Consider the following 8,549-nt stretch of genomic DNA (forward strand, 5'->3'; position numbering starts at 1 on the left):
TACCACCTTTTATCTCATGCTTGTTTTGCTGAATAAAGGTGGAGAAAATCACAAAGCCATTATTACTGGATCCACTGCAAATTTATGTTACTCAGTTTCACCTCCACCCTCATTGCTGCTTGGAAATATTACTATACAACTCTTATCAACTTACTATCCCCACTCTCCATAGCAGCTCGTCCAAACCTTTTTATCCCCTCTCAAACTCCTCATGGCCTCCTAGCTCTCAGCTGAGAATCTTACCTCATCTCTTACAGAAAACAATTGAGACCATTCACCCTGAGCTCTTTCTTCTCTCCTCTTCCTCATCTTATATCAGGCATACACTTTCTGCCATTATCTACTTTTTCACCACTGTTCCACATGATGGAGTGTCCTTACACATTAACAACGTGAAGTCCTCTACATGTTCTAGCAATCCTATTCCATCCTATCTTCCCCCCCCCAAAAAAATTACTCTCTCTGTCATTCCCATTGTATCACTTACTTTGAATCTCTTTCTATCTACTGGCTTGTAACATACTGTCTACAATCATACTAGTGTCTTATCCATAGTCAAAAAACCATTACTGGTTTCTTCTGTCCCCACTATCAACCTGTGTCTTTTCTGCCTTTTGTGGCTAACCTCTTTGAAAAGGCTATCTACAATAGGTGCTTCCTGTTCCTCTCCTCTCACTCACTTCAAATCCCATATAATCTGTCTTCCACCTTTATCATTTCACCAATGCTGCTGTCTTCGGCACTGTCAGTGATCTTCTAGTTGCTAAATCCTCTTCTCTTCTCAGCCCTCATTCTCCCCAAACTCACTGGAGCCTTTGCCCCTGCTGATCCCTCTTTCTTCCTTGGTATTCTTTTCACTCGAGGTTTTTTTCTCTCCGTAGATACAGCAATCTCAGCTGATTCTCCTGTTAACTTGACTGCTCCTTTTCATTATCTTTTACTAGCTCTTCATCCAGATCATGCCCTTTTACTGTAGGTGTCACACAGTTCCATCTTTGGTCCTTTTCTCTTCTCTTTGTACTGTTCCTGTTGTTGATCTCATTAAATTCCATGAATTTAATAACCACTTATTTGTTAATGATTCTCAATTCTTCCTGTCCTGCTTATCTTCCTTATCTCCTGGTCTGCTTATTTTCAATGTTGCACCTTCAACTGTCTTTCAGACATTTGCAACTGGATGTCCAATAGACATTGTCAACTCAATTTGTCTAAAACCTAACTCATCTGTCCTCCTAAATGTCCTCCTCTCATCTCTATTACCATATACCATTAACCTCTGGGTCCTTCAGACTAACAACCAAAATGTTCACCTTGACTACTTACTATTTCTCATACCCCATATCAAGTCTATGTGCAAAGCCTTTTGTTTCCACTTTGTAAAATCTCTACAATATGCCCCCTTCTCACTGCTGCAAGCTTTCATTGCTTATGCATGCACTGGTCTTGCCTTGCAATAGCTTGTTCTTGGGTCTGCCTGTCCCTAAGTCTCTCCTTAATTCATTCCATCCTCCATTCAGCCACCAAAGTGATTTTCCTAAAGCACAGGTGTAACCTTGTCATCTCCCTCCTCATTAAACTCCAGTGTATCCATATCACCTCAACGAATAAATACAAAATCCTCTGTTTGGCATCAAATGCCTTTCACCTCCTACCTTTCCCATCTTCTTACACCTTACTCCCTTCCACTTATTCTTTGAACTTGTCACAATGGCCTCCTTGGTATTCCACAACCAAGATACTCTATCCGTTGGTGCCAGTGATTTTCTCTGCCAGTCCAACATCCCTGGAATCATTTTCCTCCTTACTTATCACTACTGGCTCTTGTTTTTTTTTAAGTTGTAGTTAACATCCTATATTTGACATGAAGCCTGTCCCAAACCTTCTAAATTCTAGTGTCTTGCTTATCTAAATTAATTTTTATTTATCCTGAATTTAGCTTTATTTTGTTTGTTGTTTGACTTTCCAATTAGACTGTGAGGCAGTTGAGGCCAGCAATGGTCTTTAGTCTCTTTTTTCCATCTCTAGCACTTAGCACAGGGCCTGGCACACAGCAGATACTTAATAAATACTGACTGACTGACAGGATCCTCTCTAGTTATTAGACCCCCACCTCAGTCTATTTTCTTTTGTTGATGTTGTTTATAGACAGATTTATGCATATGCTTTTCATGGCAGGGAGTGCCTCACGTATTTTCTTTGATCCTCAGCACCTAGAAAAGCCTCTGGAATGCAGTAAGTGCTTAAAAAATGTGTTTTGTAGAATTAATTGACATTAAGTTTTATAACATGGTCTCGCGGTGCCACCTGGTGTCGGTTGGGAATGTTGCAGTACATTGAATTTTTTTCCTTATACTCCTGCCCCCTTGTTGCCAGTTCAGATATTACAGTTTTAGTCTGCCATCGCGTGTCCAAACCCTGGTATTACATTTTCTCCCTTTTTTAAACCCTGTTTTTTCCTGTATTTTTGCACTTGTGAAAACTTAGTAGCTATTAAGAAAGGGAGAATGGAGCCAAATGAAATCCTGGATTTGGGAACTGACATACGTAATGAATTCTTTCAGTTACAATAGAAATTCAGACTAAATCATCACCATTGAAATTACCCCTTGGGCGAGGAGAGCCAGCGTCCGAGGTCTGGGCAGAGACTACTGCTGCTGCCCCTGTCCCAGCCCCCAGCCCCCCAGGCCCACCCCTGCCTGTCCGTCCGTCCATCTGTCCGTCCGTCCGTGCCTGCGTGCATGCGTGTGTGCGGAGCGGAACAGACCTGACCGGGGCAGAGCATCCAAAGAAGGGGGAGCTAAGCTGCCCTGGCAGGCTAGGCCTCCCCCACACACCCCGCCCTGCTGGCGCACCCTGCGGCTGGCCAGCGCCGCGTGACCGCAGCCCCTCAGACTGCCCCGGGCCCCCGCCCCGATGAGAAACAGGACAATGTCCAACCTGTCCAGCCCCATGGAGCCGACCCCGCTGAGACGCGCCCCGCTCTGGGCGTGCAGCGGGATAGCATGCGGGCCCTGGGCCTCGGCCGGGCAGTGGTTCTGGCACAACTGAAGTCCTAGAGCCGCAGGGTGGCCGCCTTCCCTGTCACTGACGACCAGGGCAGTGTCCCACCCCGCAATGCCACCAGTAAGCAGCTCACGGTCACAATTCACGTGGATGAACCCCACGCGGACAGTGGCAAGAAGCTTCCCATCCCTAAAAAAGTGACCTCTGAGGGTGAGGTGCTGGGTTTCAGTTCAGCTGTTTCGCTGTCAGAGACAAGGAAACCTTTGGTGCCCCTCGGTTATCCAATGGGTGGCAGTTTTGAATCTCCCTTAACTATGGCCATGTCAGTGGCACTGGAACCGGAAGAAAAGCCCCCCAGTGACATCAAGGTCCCTGACTGCCATGAAGATTGTCCCTTAGGGAAATGGAGGTTCAGTGTAAGCCCAAGATAGGCTACCTGAAGAAGTAGCCGGACATAACCAACAGCGTGTGAGCCATCCTGGTGGACTGACTGGGGAAGGACAGCAAGCTCTAGAAGGAGACTCTCCACTTGGCCATTAACTACATCAGTAGGTTCCTGTCCTCCGTGTCAGTGCTGTGGGGGAAGCTTCAGCTGGTCGGGACTGCTGCCATGTGCCTCGCCTCAAAGTTTGAAGAAATCTACCCCCCCCAAGTGGCCGAGTTTGTATCCATCACAGATGGCACCTACACCAAGAAGCATATAGCCCTCTACATGATCACTGGGAAAAGCTGGCCTGAGTCATTAATCCAACAAACAGAATACACCTTGGGAAGTCTTAAGCCATGTCTAATGGACCTCCACTAGACCTACCTCAGAGCGCCACAGCTCACACAGCAGTCTATAGGAGAAAAATACAAGACAGCCAAGTACTATGGTATATCCCTTATCAACCCTCCAGAGACACTAAACTTATAGTGAGTGAGAGACTCGGAGCCGTAAATCGAGCAGAAGCTGTTCTGGACAGATTTTCTCTTGGGCCCAGGTTTCTTCACAAAGAATCACTTCACAAAGCATAAGCTGTGGTCAATTACAGATTATGAAGTACCTTTCTCTGATTTTTCTGATTTTAAATGTAAATCTTTTCTATGTGCAATTGTCCTGTGTATTTAGCTGCAGATGTAAGTGATGTTGTTTATGCATAGTGAGTATTCACCAAGCCTGTTCCTTAGGATAAGAATTTTGGGACCTCCATGGTTTGTCTCTAACAAGCGAAAACTGTGGTCATAACCTGGCTCCCTCACAGGAGTGTTTGAACATGAACAGTATGGTACAGGATAGCACAGAAGAAGGATTTTCCAGGATAAAGTTTAGAATGTTGGCAGCCCTCCATCTCTTGGCTAATATGTTTTCCTAAAGATTGGTATGGCTCAGGAGAGCATCAGTACCTGAGCTTGGACTCACTTTTCCAGGGCAAGGTGATGTGCAATGTTCTGGTAGGGAATGATGTTTCTGGAGCAAGTCTCTGCAGGCACCCATGTATGTGCCATCCATCAGTGCTGTGGCTGTGTCTCCCCTGCTGCCTGTGCTGCTAAAACAGCTCTTCTGGTGTAAAATATGTTGAGATTTTAAACAGAAAAAAACAAACAAACAAAAAAAGAAATTGCCCCTTACACTCTTGATCTTCTTACAAAAGATATGGCAAACATTAAGATATAGTAGCTGAGGAGTGAAAATGTAGCAGACTTCACTCTACAATGCCTTGCCTTATTAACATATTAATGTTATACATTCACAAGAGGAAAACTTGGGAAATAGAAGAAAATGGCTCTTCTGAACACTGAAGGAATTTTGTTAAATAAGTATCAAACTTTGATTGAGACAATCGTCCCAGTTGTAATCAGGCTTCCAAGAACTGATTGTTAAATTTTCAGGAGTTTTTCAAGATATTTGATAAAGAACTAGAGCACAGTTTAATCAGCTCCTGCACAGGTAATGTTATTCATTACTTGAAAGGAATTGGTGCCTGCCAAGGGGATCAAAATTCCTCTAAGACAGGTGCTGATTCATTTTTGGTTTTGTATCTGCAACAACTGGCACATTATCTGGAATTTAATATGGGCTTAAGAAATGTGTATTGAATAATTAAGGAGCACTTCAGAATATAACACAGTCTTTGTTACCATTATATGTCCAACCAGGATATTGTAGCTCACAGAAAACTTTGAGGAATTCCCTCTCTCTTGTGGTCTATCTTGATACTACAAAATTAGTCAGTCATCTGTGTTTCAAAAATCTCATATTACATTTGGACCCTTTCCAAACATTTCCAAATATTTTTACTGGACTTATAGCACATTTGACTACTCACTCACGGTTAAGGTTGCCAGAAGGGACTCAAAAGTAATTGATGATTTCTGAAGTAAAAGATGTAATGAATTCCTTCAATATTCAGACTCTTTTCACATGTGGCCTTCTAGGTCCTTGGATGTGGCCTTGTAATTGAGTCCAAGTTTTACAGAACAAATCCTTTTATTAAGAAGATTTGTTCTGTGAAGTTTCGATTCAGTCAAAGGACCACACTTGAGTACCTAGACGGCCATATTGTGGCTTCGAGGCCATAGGTTCCCCACCCCTGAATAGGTTAAGATTTAACGGCAGTGGACATAGCACTGAGCAGGCATCACACTATAGTGTGTCTGGTCCCTCGTTTAAATGTTAATGTTACTCATTAATACTTTCATTTACAAGAGCAAAATTTGGAAGAAATAAGTCAAAGAAAATGACTAAATTCCACTTAAAATGAATTTTTAAAATAAAACATCTAGTTTGACTAAGACAGTGGTGTGCCAAAGCCTGTTCACAGAGGCTCCTATGGGCTTCCAAGACATGATTGCTAGATTTCAGGAATTTTCCATTTTGGATATGAAGTCAATTAGTCAAACAGGAAGCATTTTCAAAGTATTTACTATGTACAAGGTATAGTTAGATAGTCCAATAGATAGAGTGCTTGGCCAGGAATCGGTAAGACTCATCTTCCTGAGTTCAAATCTGGACTCAGTCACTCACTAGCTGTGTAACCCCAGGCAAGTCACTTACTTTTTTTGCTTGCCTCAGTTTGCTCATCTGTAATATAAGCTGGAAAAGGAAATGACAAACTACTGCAGTGTCTTTGCTAAGAGAACCTCAATTGGGGTCAAGAAGATTCAGACATAACTGAAATGCCTGAACGTCAACAATATTAGAAGTTGTGCTTTATTGCATCTTGTTCTTATTGTGATGGTCTCCAAGGCTGGAAAGAATGTTTGAATACCTAGGAAGTTGTTAGAAGATATTCCCCAACTCATCATTTGGCACTCTTCAGTTACATTGATTGTTATTATCATTTGACAATTTCTTAACTAAAATAAAAAAGTCAATCATTTTAATATTTCTGAATAAAACCCATTATATTTATCATTAATCTAATTTTTAAAAACCAAACTAGAAGTTGTAGCTCAAGAACTTGCCACAGAAATACTTAAAATTGGTCCAGTACTGGGACAGAAATGAGTGCTTTGTAGTTTAGGAACTGCTACTACTATATATCATGCTTATCCAGTATTACATAGGAATTTTTGCTCATTCTTTTTCTAATTATGTTTTGTAAAGAGATTGTTGTTATTGTTGTTCAATCTTTTCAGTTATTTTTGATTCTTCCTGACCTCATTTGGGGTTTTCTTGGCAAAGATATTGAACTGGTTTGCCATTTTCTTCTCCAGATTATTTTACAGATGAAGAAAATGAGGTAATCAGAGTTAAAAAACTTTCCTTGGGTCACAAGATTTTAAGTATTTGAGGCCAAATTTTGACTTAAGTCTTCTTGAATCCAGTCCCAAGATTAACCAACATTAATTTCTTGGAAGGTTTTGCTTTAAGGATTGATATTCTTGAAGACCTTTCATTGAATTTAATTGCATTGTAGTCACTATCAACTAACATTCAAACAGCACAAAAATTAATTAATATATCATACATACTTTGGAAATTTTAAGGGTTGCTACTGGAAAGCATGAATTTCAAGTAGATTTAAGTCAGATAAGTCTAAAGACATTTTATTTAATAAAATAATACATGTAATGCTATTCCTCAGAATATGTTGCTAGAAAATATATAATTCAGCAGATGAACTTGCATCTTTTTTTTTAGCCAGAAGGAATGATTAAAGCATTTTTAACTATTTTGATTTATTAGAACCCTCTAATTGGCATCATGAAGAACTTACTTGATAATGGATAGATGGGAGAAAATGGAATCATTTAAATGAAATTGTAAACCATGAAACTGATTAAAATGATTTTCTGGATTTTTGTAGATAATAATGTAGAATTAAATAATGTTCCAACCACTGCAAGTATACAGTAGACTACATAAAGAGTCACCTCTTTCTGTTAGCCAAAGCTGTAAGAGCTTTCATTATAATGACTACATTTTGAATGGGAGAGAAAGAGGTTAATAAGAGATCACATATGTGACATAATGACATGAAATTTATTGGCGGAAGAGTCAATCAATTGAAATTGAACTTTATGTAAAATCATGGTTGAATTTCAACCATAGGTTGACTATGGACACAAGAGTTAAGCAAAAGTTAAGGAAAGCATTCTGTGAGAATCAATGGGCTTTACAGAATTTATAATAAAGGGTAATGTCTATATTATTATTATCTTCAAGTTGTAGGCTAGAATCCTTTGTTTCAATAAAAGTTTTAATAAAGTTATGCAAGTGTACATATGTATGCATGTTTTTTTAAAAGAGTTAAAAACTGTTAAAAGGAAAGTAACTATTGTCAAATATTTTTACCAGTATACCATTGGACTGAGAATTTACCAGTGTTAAAGGATAGTACAAACAAAAACAAAAACATAACCTTGCAGTATACAAATCTAAAAAGTCATTGAAGCTTCTGCTATAATCATTGTATTAAGTAATGGAGCTGGAATTCAAATATGACTCAGTCAATCAGTATGCAATTATTAATCACGTGCTATGTGCCAAAAACTGTACTAATCCCTGGAGATACAAAGAAAGGCAAAAGACAGTCCCTGCTTTTCCAGAGTTCATGGGTTAATGAAGGAGGTGATGTTAAAAACAAAACAAAAAAAAAACAACAACTCTGTACCAACAAGATATGTAAAGAATGAATCAGACATAATCATCCAGGAAAGCCTGGAGGCAGAGATGAGGAGGCAGAGGATCCCAGGCATGGAGGACAACCAGAGAAAATGGGAAGAGGTGAGAGATGGATTTTCTTGTTCATAAATAGCAAAGAGGCCAATGTTTCTGAATCAAGTATTGCTGGGAGTGGAGGATGAGGACAAGGGCTTTAAGGTTTAAGAAGACTGGAAAGGGAAGGCGATTATTCAGATCTTTGAACACCAAAGGATGTTATATTGGATCCTGGAGGTGATAGGGAGCCACTGGGGTTTATTGAGAGTCTGTGTGGTGAGAGGGTGAAAAGTGGTGACATGATCAGATATGCATTTTAGGAAAATTACATTGTGAGCTGAGTGGAGAATGAACTGGAGTAGGGAGAGACTGGAGAGGGAAACCAACTCTCAGGTGATTA

General features: G+C 40.3%; 1 pseudogene; it reads left to right on the top strand.

Moving 5' to 3' along the window:
* LOC114053398 overlaps nucleotides 1-3,808 on the top strand; it is a 44,227-nt pseudogene extending 40,419 nt beyond the window's left edge.
* The last annotated feature ends 4,741 nt before the right edge of the window (nucleotides 3,809-8,549 follow it).

This window comes from Vombatus ursinus, unplaced genomic scaffold (assembly GCF_900497805.2).
Source record: "Vombatus ursinus unplaced genomic scaffold, bare-nosed wombat genome assembly UNPS02004088.1, whole genome shotgun sequence".
In the NCBI taxonomy this organism is placed as follows: domain Eukaryota; kingdom Metazoa; phylum Chordata; class Mammalia; order Diprotodontia; family Vombatidae; genus Vombatus; species Vombatus ursinus.